This window comes from Ricinus communis, chromosome 10 (genome assembly GCF_019578655.1).
Source record: "Ricinus communis isolate WT05 ecotype wild-type chromosome 10, ASM1957865v1, whole genome shotgun sequence".
Lineage (NCBI taxonomy): Eukaryota > Viridiplantae > Streptophyta > Magnoliopsida > Malpighiales > Euphorbiaceae > Ricinus > Ricinus communis.
Window position 1 is genome coordinate 1,955,339 of NC_063265.1, and position 8,814 is coordinate 1,964,152.

The window sequence follows — 8,814 nt, forward strand, 5'->3', positions numbered from 1 at the left end:
TTGACTCCATTTAATTTAATTAATTTTAAATTAGGAATAATTATTCTTCATGTAATCGTGAATTAAGGGCTTTGAAATGTCCTAGCTCGATCCTATTTAATCTAATTAATTAAGATAAGGAATAATTGTTCTTTATGTGATCGTGAAATAAAGGCTTTGAAGTGTCCTAGTCCTAGTCCATTTAATATAGTTAATTTAAATAAGGAATAATCGTTCTTCATGTGATCATGAAATAAGGGCATATTAAGTACTCTAGTTTGAGTCCATCTAATCTAATTAATTTAAATAAGGAATAATTATTCTTCTTGTGATCGTAAAATAAAGGCTATTGAGTATCCTAACTCTTGACTCCATCTAATCCAATTAAATAAGTAAGAAATATTCATTTTTTATGTGATTGTGTAATAAGGGATCTAGAGATTCCTTGCTCGATCCTATTTATGATAATTAAGGAATATTCATTTTTCATGTGATTGTGAGATAGAGGTTTTAGGTGTTCCTTCTCGGCTCTTTTATGATAATTAAGGAATAATAATTTTTCAAATAATCGTTTATGTTTTGCTAAGGAATAATAATTCTTTGGAAGTCCATAATATCTCTTTTTCTACCAAATTCTTTATGCTTGCTATTTTGTTGTTGAAAGAAAGGAAGTAAATAGCCTATTAAAATAACATTTCATGTGTACAATTATAAAATCAGCCAACATATATATTAAAATCAAGCATTCGGAAGGTAAACCAATGGTTAATGAAGGAGGGAAATTTTGATATAGGACTTGGAGCTAAAATTCTTTAATAAATAGAAAAAGAGTACATTAGGTTGAGACTTTAATACTATCAAACTTGATAAATGCAATTAAATGGAATAGCTAACCCTTTTGTTAATTTGTGCGTTAGGTCGAGGCTTTAAGACTATAGGATTCGACCTTAATGTGATCTATTCACATAAGGAGAGTTTTTTTTAGGTGAAATCTCTCTCATAATCTTAATGGTTAATGCACATATAAAGTTAAATCAATTTGCAAACATAAATTATTAATCCTTGCATAGGAAGACAAAGTATTAAATGATTAAAAATGAAGGGAGATTGTTGTAAATGAAAAAGGAAGATTTTTTATTTGTTTTTCCTCTAAACGCATTAAGGGTTTTTCTTGTCAATTTAGAATTATTAGTCTACTTTAATTATTTAAAACTAATGATAAATCTACTTTACTAAAATACCTCCATTTGATCCAGATCAATTTGATCCAAATAGCAAGGTCCAATAAAAATTAAGTGGAAATTATACTATTAAACCTCTTAATTTGGATCAATTTGAGTTGCTAAGTACTTTCCAGAATCAAATACCGAATTAGTTATTATGTCCTAAACACATGTTAACCATTTTCCATTGCTTGAAAAGAAATCATGTCAGCTAATGGTTGAACATGCATAACAAAATCCCTAACCTCTAAATAACAACTCCTTCGATTTGAACTAAATCGTGCTTGAAATAATTAATACCAACACCATAAAACAACCGGCTCAATCCTTTAATGTAATCAAAATTATATATTAAACCTAATTCTTCTTGCAATGTATAAATTTTGGGTGGTAAAAGGGGATTGAGAGTCGATTGTGTAGATAGTCAAAAGCGGATGGGGAAATGGAAGGAAGCTGGCTGAGTTAGTGATAGTATTTCAAAAAACATATTTTAACGATGAGGCTGCCGAGCAGTCTTGCCGATCATAATGGAAAAAACTCATTTGAAACTGTTGCAAGCTTAGGAATCGAGTTTCAATGCCATTACTTAAAAAAATTATCCAAATTGAAGATCCTAGTATTTTGTTCCTCATAAAGATAAAATTAAATACCCGTCAAATTTAACATTTAATTTATAGTTTATTTCATTTTATTGCTTGCTTTCCTGTTGGTTATAGTGGTACTAATAGATCCCAAAAGGTTGCTTTATGTGATTTGTGGAATAATTTAGTTTAATACAATTTAATTTATTTTTCTACTAATCATATATTCCTATGCATGTTAAATCTCAATCTGCGAGTTATAAGTGATACTTTTCATGTCTTTATAGTTGGTCAAAGTATGATAAAAAATAGCATACATGGACCTTCTCAAATAGATAAAACTCAACAATTACAAAGCATGAATGTGTGTGGGTGACTAATGAGATCATGTGGTCCTTTGAGTAGGAAAAACATAGTTGTTGCAGCCTTGAAGAAGTTTAGAGATGTGGTAGAGGAATGTTCTTTCAGTTAACTTAGGTTTCACCGGTCATGGGTTCACATGGATCAATGGACAGTATAATAGCATGAATATTCAGAAGTGTTTGTATTTGCAATAGCAAATGATAGTTGGTTCACAATAAGTACCGAATTTTTGAATTTAAATAGCAAGAGAATTATGGAAAATCCGATGATGAAAATTGTTATTTTTTTTGAGTCTCACAGATATGTGGAAGGTTAAAGTCCCGGTTTAGGGGTTACACTTGCTCGAGCTAAAAAGTTTATTTTAAGAGTCTTTTTTGAAAATTCAAAAAGAAACAGTAAAAATTGGGTCAAGAATGATTGAGATAGTCAAGGTTCGAATTAAAATTTATTACACAGTCAATATAAGGGACTAATCATAAATTTTTTAGCTTTTACCAACCTGTATAGCTAATCAGCTGTACCCAGAACCAATCGGCTATGCACTTAGTCGATTGGTTCAAAACTAAATTTTCATGGGAATTATTGATATTGTCTCAAATTTTAAAAGCTCTGTATTTATCATTTGAGAAACTATTTTGATAAAGCTATTAATTATCTTTAATTAAAGTGATGGGAATTGTAGGTTTCATCAATTAACTCCCCAATAGCAAAAATACTATGATAAGTTGAATTAGAAGAAAACTAGAAATTACCAATTTAATCCACAAATTCGGACCGTTCAAAGATTGAAGTAAGAAGATGGATGCTACTTAACCCCTTTACCAACAAGGATAAAGATACTAAGATAGACTTTGAATTTCCTCTTATGCCACAAATAAGAAAGTTTGATAAATAACAAGAAAACAAGGATTTAGATTTTGACACCACAAGCTAGAATAAAGCTTGATAAGTCGCAAAGTTCAAGCAAGAAATTAAAGACAAAATTCCTCACAATAAAACTCAAACAAAATTTCATATATCAAATTCAATCATGCCCTAAAAGAAAGAGAAAATGACTTGTTTATATAGAGTACAAGTCCATGCACACACTACTAAAATAGACTCACACACATAGGATTACTTTTACTCTTAAATGGCCTTAGTAACCACTATCCACACTAATAGCCATTACTTGGTATTAATTACCCCATTAACTTGTATATGGTGGCTCTTAATAACCACTACCCACATTGATAGCCATTACTTGGTATTAATTACCACATTAACTTGTATGGTGGCTACATGTAACCCTAATTGTTATTAACATGAAAACAAGTTAAATATTATTCCTTGGGCCTCCATGGATGCCTTATTGGGTTGAAGTTCTTGGGCTTTCCAAATATCCCTAATTAAACCCAATATGGCTTGTTAAAGCTTCTTGGATTTGGACCTTGTGATTGGGCCTTCTTGTACTATTAATGGATCTTGGATCTCTTTAAGCTTTGAACTTGGATTCACATCATTCCCCCTTTCTTCAAAAGGATTTGTCCGCAAATCAGCTCCATCATCTTCATCACCTACATCAAACAAAGACAAGTCACTAACATTGAAAGTAGCACTAACATTGCCATACTCACTTGGAAGTTCTAGCTTGTAGGCATTGTTGTTGATGCGTTGAAGCACTCTAAAAGGACCATCTCCTCTTGGCATAAGCTTTGATTTCCTTTGGTTAGGAAATCTTTCCTTCCTCAAGTGCACCCACACCCAATCTCCGAGCTCAAAAATGACTGCTTCCTCCCTTTGTTGTGTTGCTTTTCATATTGGAGTGTTTTCTTCTCAATGTTTGCATGCACCTTCTCATGCAAAGTCTTGATGAATTCAGCTTTTTGTTTCCCCTCTAAATTAGCTTTGTCCAATGGCAATGGTAGCAAATCTAATGGAGTCAATGGATTGAATCCATACACAACTTCAAAGGGTGAGCAATTTGTTGAACCATGCACACTCCTATTGTAAGCAAATTCCACATGTGGCAAACATTCTTCCCAATTCTTCAGATTTCTTTGGATGAGAGCCCTCAAAAGTGTTGCAAGTGTCCTATTGACCACCTCTGTTTATCCATCCGTTTGCGGATGACAAGTTGTCGAATACAAAAGCTTTGTCCCCATCTTTCCCCAAAGAGTCTTCCAAAAGTGACTTAGGAATTTGACATCCCTATCACTCACAATGGTCCTTGGCACTCCATGCAGCCTTACAATCTCCTTGAAGAATAGATTCGCAATATGGGTTGCATCATCTGTCTTGTGACATGGAATGAAATGTGCCATTTTGCTAAACCTGTCCACAACAACAAAAATAGAATCTCTCCCTCCCTTGGACCTAGGTAATCCTAAAACAAAGTCCATAGAAATGTCTACCCAAGGTTCATTTGGTATGGGAAGAGGTGTATACAAACCATGAGGCATTGCTTTGGATTTGGCTTGTTTGCAAGTAATGCATTTCTCATAAATTCTCTCAACATCCCTTTTCATGTGTGGCCAAAAGAAATGGTCACCCAACATATCCAAAGTTTTCTTAATCCCAAAATATCCCATTAAACCTCCACTATGTGCCTCTCTCACAAGTAACTCTCTCAAAGAACTTTGTGGCACACACAATTTGTTTTCCCGAAAAAGAAAACCATCAAACTTATAGAACTTATCAAAACCCCCTTTCTCACATACCCCATAAACATTAGCAAAATCAGGATCATTAGAATACAGATCTTTTATGTATTCAAATCCTAATAATTTTGCATCAAGTTTAGAGATCAAGGCATAACTTCTTGACAATGCATCGACCACCACATTTTCTTTCCCTTGCTTGTACTTAATGATGTATGGAAAGGATTCAATGAATTCCACCCATTTTGCATGTCTCTTGTTGAGCTTTCCTTGTCCTTTCGAGATACTTCAAGGACTCATGGTCGATGTGAATTATGAATTCTTTGTAGCCAAGGTAATGCTGCCATGTCTTTAGAACCCTCACTAATGCATAGAACTCCTTGTCATATGTAGGGTAGTTTAGACTTGCTCCACTTAGCTTTTCGCTAAAGAATGCTATGGGCTTGCCTTCTTGCATCAAAACTCCTCCAATACCTATGCCACTTGCATCACACTCAATCTCAAAAGGTTTAGTAAAATTTGGCAAAGATAACAAGGGTGCAAAACTTAATTTGTCTTTTAGCAAGTTAAAAGCCTCATCTTGTTCAATTCCCCACTTAAAACCAACATTCTTTTTTATGCATTCAGTTAAAGGTGCAGCTATGGTAGAAAAATTCTTAATGAACCTTCTATAAAAGCTAGCTACACCATGAAAGCTTTTTACATCACTTACACTTGTGGGTGTTGGCCATTCTCTAATTACTTTTACCTTTTCTTGATCAACATGAATACCCTTGTCATTGACAATATATCCAAGAAAAGTAATTTCATTAGTGCAAAAACAACATTTCTTTAGATTAGCATACAACTTCTCTTCTCTAAGCATATAAAAAACACAAGTCAAATGTTGTACATGCTCATCTAAATTTTTGCTATAAACCAAGATATCATCAAAATAGACAACAACAAATTTGCCTATGAATGCTCTTAAAACATGATTCATCAATCTCATGAAAGTGCTTGGTGCATTAGTTAAACCAAAAGGCATTACTAACCACTCATATAAATCATGTTTAGTTTTAAAACCTGTTTTCCATTCATCACCTTCTCTCATTCTAATTTGATGATAACCAGATTTCAAATCAATTCTTGAAAACAAATATGAACCATGTAATTCATCCAACATGTCATCTAGCCTAGGAATGGGATGTCTATACTTCACCGTGATTTGTTGATGGCACGACAATCAACACACATCCTCCAAGTTCCATCTTTCTTAGGCACTAACAAGACGGGTACGGCACATGGACTCATGCTTTCACGAACATAACCCTTCTCCATAAGCTCACTCACTTGCTTTTCGATTTCCTTGGTCTCCTCCAAATTACATCTATATGCTGGTCTATTTGGAATGCTTGCTCCGAGTATGAAATCAATTTGGTACTCAATGCCTCTTTTAGGTGGCAAACCATTTGGAATTTCTTCCGGAAATAAATCTTTATAAACCTGCAAAAGATCAACAACAACACTAGGTAAACAATTGGTTATTTTGTTAGAAATATGCAAAATCTCCTTGTACATAAGTACAAGCATGTGTTGCCTCAAAAGCATAGCTTCCTTCACATCACTCATTTTTGCATAAACACTCATTTTTCTTTCATTTGAACCTTCCTTGTTTTCTCTCACCTTGTGTTTCCCATTTTGGTCAAGAGAATTGGAATTTTTAGGTTCACTCATCTCACCTTTTTCTTTACTCTCAAAGGTTTCCCTTCCCAAAGAGTTTCCCAATGAAGAACCCATTTCTTCATATTGTTGCTTGATCGCATTTGGTCTTCAAAATCTGTTTTGGAGTTAATGGTCCAAGGTTAAACCTTTTTCCATCCATAGTCAAAGTATACATATTTTTGAATCCATCATGACTAGCCCTTCTATCATATTGCCAAGGTCTCCCCAACAACATATGTCCGGCCAACATTGGCAACACATCACACAACACCTCATCCTTATATCTACCAATTTGAAACGAAACTAAAACTTGCTTATTTACCTTTACAACTCCACTTTCATTAAGCCATTGCAACTTGTATGGTCTTGGGTGCTTGGTAGTAGGCAACTTCAATTTCTCCACTAGCAAAGTGCTTGCTACATTGGTACAACTTCCACTATCCGCAATCATGTTGCACAACTTGTTAGAAATCAAACAATGAGTATGAAACAAATTTTCCCTTTGCTCCCTATGGACATCATGTTTATTTTGCAAACTCAATGTTCTTTGAACAACAAGATTATCTCCCTTAGCATATTCAACATCACTACAATCTTCTAAAGAAGGCATATCATCATCACTATCCCCCTCACTCTCCGATTCAATATCACCATTCCTTAGAATCATAGCTTTCTTATTTGGACATTCCCTAGCAATGTGCCCATGACCCAAACACTTAAAACATTTGATTCCCCTAGTTTGGGCTGGTTGATTCTCACCCTTTTCCTTATTACCCAAGTCAATTTTAGGTTTAGTTTCTTCCACTTTTGACTTAGTAAAAGGTTTATCATCCTTTTTCCCCCAAGAAGTTTTCCAAGAAGAAGAAGAACCTATATTTGGTTTAGAATCATACCTCTTTCTTTTCAATTGCCTTTCCACTTTCATGGCCAAATTCACCATATCTTCAATCTCCACATAATGTTGCAAATCAACAACATCAGCAATGTCTTTGTTTAGCCCTCTCAAGAACCTTGCCATGGTAGCTTCACGATCTTCTATCACATTTGCTCGAATCATAGCCTTCTCCATTTCTTTATGATACTCCTCCACACTCATGGATCCTTGAATTAGAGTTTGTAATCTTTGATGAAGCTCTCTGTAGTAGTGGCTTGGAACAAACCTCTTTCTCATGATTTACTTCATTTCTCTCCAAAACTCCACGGGTCTTTCTCCATATCTACGTCTTTCCTTGCAAAATTGATCCCACCAAACAATTGCATAATCACTAAACTCAACAGCGGCAAGTTTTACCTTTTTCTCCTCCGAATAATTATGACATTCGAAGATGAGTTCCACTTTCCTCTCCCATTCAAGGTACACATCTGGATCATTTCTTCCTTGGAATGAAGGAATCTTCATTTTGATGCTTCCAAGGTTGCGATCAACATCATCATTTGGATGTCGTCTCCTAGCTTGTCTCCTAGGATTGATTCGTTGTCCCAACAAGGTGACTTGATCATCATCCAAATCATCCTCTCCTTCATAGTCCTCTTGGTCAATTGGTGGATGTCTCCTTTATCTAGGCTCTCCATGTAATTGGTTAAGGATGCCATCATGCTTCTATAATTTTTCATTGACTCCCGCCATCATACTAAACATTCTTTCGAATTGTTGTTGCATAGCTTGAATCACATGATCATTTGTAGAAGAACTTGTGTCTTTTGACATGATTGTAAAACCTAAAATTTTAATAAAAGAAAATAGAAAGAAACGATCTCACAACACTCCCTCACGTGTTTTCACTCAAAATTGATGTATACCACTTGTGTTCACACTCAATTTTGGCTTCTTTTTTTTTTCTAATGATCTCACACTCTTGCCTTTTACCTCTCAAATTTGCCTTTTAATTTCTTAGATGAACTAAGTTTCTCAATCAAACAAAATTTCAAGAATGTAGTAATCAATGATAAAAAAAATAAGGTAGGCTAACAAGAAAATAATAAGGTAGGCTTAAAGAAATGAACAATTTGTAGCAAATAGGCTAACAGAAATGAAAAACAAAGATAGATCATTAAAGAACACGAAGATATAGAATTATAAAAATAGATCTCAATGGAATATGAAGAGTCAATTTTTTTTATGTAATCTGAGATCTAACACAAGAATATCAAAGATAACAATTTTTTTTCTTTTAGGACGATTTTTTTTGATATATGCAAACAAAATCTTGAGATAAGAAGAATAAAGATAAAAATAATAATAATAACAAGAACAATAGATGGCAAAAGGTGCAAAATATAAGATGAACACAAGATATTGAGAATTAAAAGATAGTATTGGATACG

The 8,814-nt window shown here is 34.0% G+C and overlaps 1 pseudogene; it reads right to left on the bottom strand.

Annotated features, from left to right (window-relative positions):
- Positions 1 to 3,772: 3,772 nt before the first annotated feature.
- LOC125371346 lies at positions 3,773 to 8,197 on the bottom strand (annotated as a pseudogene).
- Positions 8,198 to 8,814: the final 617 nt, after the last annotated feature.